We start from the raw sequence: 3,711 nt of genomic DNA, 5'->3' as shown, positions 1-3,711 counted from the left end.
ACTTGAAGTTTTACAGCCGCGTGAGTCAATGAGGACTTAAAGGATGTTATCGAGGCAATAAAGCGATCAAGGTCTGCGATAAAACAAAGCCACAAACAAAGCTATTTTAATGTCTTTTATGGCCATATGTCCATTTATGTTGCTGTGATCGACACGTGCACATTGGCATCGATGGCGTCACGCATGACAGTGACGTCATTGTCGCTGGACCCGCTGTTGGCAGAGATAAGAGGCAAGTTCAACGCCTTAAAGACGAGTAAATACATGCGCAGGCGGGGATCCAAAACGTTCATAAAACGGCTGAGTCACAATGGTCATGGTTCTAATCATGATGCAGTGTCGTGCGCCTGTGGGTGGTGCCAACCTCGTGAGAATGTTTATGTTTGTTCGAGTTCCTGCTCATGTTTGTCCAGTGTGACTTGCCGTAGAGGTGGGCATGACGACTCACTGACTGTCTGCACTTCAGGTAGGTCACGTTCAGAAACTGGCTTCACACAGAGTGTTTTGTGGTCTGTTTCGAGTCGGTTGTTCATTGGAAAATGTAATATACTTTGTATTCTCTTAATATCTATGTGTTTGACTGTATGTGAAGTATGCTATTGTGTTCATTTTAAAGAGGGTTTTCACGGCGCGTCATCCAAACCGCCACCTTGAAAAATGGTGTTTTGGATTGGACGAATCGTTCCGATCGTGTAAAACATTTGGAATTTTATGGACTTACGAAAGTTATGACAAATCAAGGAGAACAATGGCAGAAGTCGTTGGAAGAAAGGAGTCGCTGGTGGTTAGTGAAGCTGAACCAGGACCTTGGTGGCCAAACTGTGGATAACTTCCGAATATTGTGCTCATGAAAAAAAGAAAAAGTTGAGCCTAAATGACTGTTCATTTGCATTGTATTATTGTGGAAGAGAATACACAGAACTTTTATCAGAACATGTTTATTGATACCAACCTACACAGTTTTCAGAACGTTCCCTTAAACAGCTATATCTCTCTCTCTCACACACACACTCATCAAAATGTTTAAATACGTCACATTCTCATATACGGTGCAAATGTCGTCGATGACTCTGTATAACAGTTCCCTGACCCATCCACACACCATCTGGTTATACGCCTCCGAACTCCTGTGACACTTCAGCTCCTCGGGGGGGATGGAATAGGGGAGAAAACAGGTGATGGACGATATCAAGATCCGTCACCGTCGGCAGAGTGTCTGGATCATCGTTCACCCACGACGACGGAGCCATCTCACATGGGTCTGCACCACCAATAAAGCTCAACCTTTCCAAGTGTCGCGCATTTTCCTGTTCATTAAGTCCCTCCCTGCGTGTCCTGTCACTCCCAACTCATTTCCACGAGCCTTTCTGCGTTTTTTATTGCGTTTTTCCATCGCACTCCATTCACAGTCTATGGGGATGTTTACAAAGACGATCTCCAACATGGTGGCTTCCGACGCGCTGGACCCTCTATACACTGTCGTTATGCTGAACTAGTTACAGCCACTTCGACACGACACAAACGTCACACGAGGGCGCTATAATCCCAGGTGAAGTCGCCTGTGTTGGTGCATGACCCTGGTCTCAGTGTTCCTCAAATTATGTCACTGATCGGGGAACAAGTTAATGTAGTGCCCAGACCTGCGGTTTCCCATGGTGGCCTGTTACAAACTCACCAAGTGAGGAAGGTTCAGATTTTCAGATTGTAAGATACTTGTGGAAGGTTGGATCCGAGATATGGACTACCTGCTGGAAGCAATCCAACTTCCCGCCCATTTACGCTTGTTGTACTGTTGTGCGACACCTGAGTGGCGAGGCACGCAAGCTGATTCTCCACTTACCCCCTGATGCTCAGACCCCAGAGAAAGCGTTTGAGGAACTGAGAGCTGAATATGGCGACACCAGAAGCTCCTCCAGCTGACTTTTATGAGCGGAGCCAAGAAGCAACAGAGACTCACTGTTCATACGCCATCGCACTGGAGGCGAAACTCCGAGCTGCGGAGGAGAAAGAGAGAGCCGGCACACCTTTCCCAGACCGGGACAGCAAACTCACGAGACAGATCTTGAGAGGATGAAGTGATGAGGAAGTCTACTGCAGTCTAATGAGTTTCCGGCAAGAGAGAATAAGGCTTTCCACACTCCCAACAAGGTCGTGAAAACCATGGTCCATGTCACCTCAGATGATGGTTGCAGTGTGAGGAGAGGGACAGGAAGACCTACAACAGAGCTATCAGAGTTGACAGAGATGAAGGAGATCAGAAGAACAAGTTGGCTCAAAGCATCGCGTCCTCAACTCATGGTGCCGCGCCCCCTGTACGACCAACACGAGGGGGGACAAGCTCAAACACAAGCTTCATCTGTCACCGATGTGGGAGGCCCAAGCTGAGCCAAACTGGGTGGAGCACCCTCAGCCACACATGCCGCTGCTGACGCCCACATCTGACCGTCCTCAGCCATCTGCACCTGCTCCCCCAAACACATCCACACCTGGCGAGAGGAGGGTTACAATAGGAATGAACAGTGACCGTGACCGATTGTCAGTCACGTGTGTGTTTGCCATCAAGCCGCAGGAGTTTAAAGAGTTTGACATCATTCTCCTGAAACCTCAAACCTCAGAGCTTCGATGTTCTACAGTCACACGTCACACAGCAAAGATCTCAGTCACTCGTAGTACCTTTAATGCCCGCTAGGTGTCAGCACGACAAAGAACAACTGCTGAAGGAAAACGCAGTTTTCTCGTCCAATGAACGTGAAGGATTTTAGCGGAAAATTGGACGTACTGAAGCGCTGTTGAAGTTTGCCCACATGTGCACCATTTTCAGTGGAATCCTGATAAATTACATATCATACGAAACTGCCAAAATCATGTCCTGGCGCCCCAAATACATCATGTTGTTATATTTTAATTCTGGAAGGGCATCAAACGTGTTCCCACATTTGTGGTAAATATTGTAGCAAAAAATGCAGATTTTTTTTTTCTGTAACGAAGAACACATTTCTCTACAAATTTGGCTCAGCCGGCTGCCAGAGCCACATAGTTCTCTGCTGTCGCTCTCTCTCTAAATTTAATTCAGACTCAACTCTCTGACACGAGTAAATAGTTCTTGGAGAGACTCTGTCTTTGCCTCATGAATTCCTGCTGCTTGATGTTCGCAGCCAAGATCCTCCTCCAGCTGAGGCGCAGCGGAGGAGAGCTGCCAGCACCTTCCACGGCTGCTGGAGATGAGTGTGCATGTGTGAAGAGGAAGGTCCTGGAGAGATGGAAGGTACGCAGCCAGGGAGTCGACGATGCTGAGCAGAACTTGTCTGAAACTCAAGCAGAACGAAGAAAAGACGCCCACAACGTCCACAACATCTTCCCTCTGAAGCAGGTTCTGCTTTACATGCAGTTTAAGGTACAGCATTTGAAGGCTAAAAAAAGAGAAAAAGAAGGAAAGAAAGCTGAATTGAATCAGAGTTGCAATAATAATAAGATTTTGGACATTTTTGTTCCATCATCCCAAATTTGAACTCAAATTTAGTCCTCATATTTTCGCCTACGTGTGCAACTGGGGAGTAGCAGTAAACCCAAATGTGAGAAATTCACTTTTTCATTTTTCACGTCGTCGCACTTGTACTCCATCAGTTCAACTCAAAATCAAAAGAGACTGTTGGTTACGGAGGATCACACATATGTTGTGGACATCTACACAGAGAAGACTGAGATGACAAA

The sequence above is a fragment of the Synchiropus splendidus genome, chromosome 18 (assembly GCF_027744825.2).
Source record: "Synchiropus splendidus isolate RoL2022-P1 chromosome 18, RoL_Sspl_1.0, whole genome shotgun sequence".
Taxonomy (NCBI): Eukaryota; Metazoa; Chordata; class Actinopteri; order Syngnathiformes; family Callionymidae; genus Synchiropus; species Synchiropus splendidus.
This window is presented reverse-complemented; position numbering follows the sequence as displayed.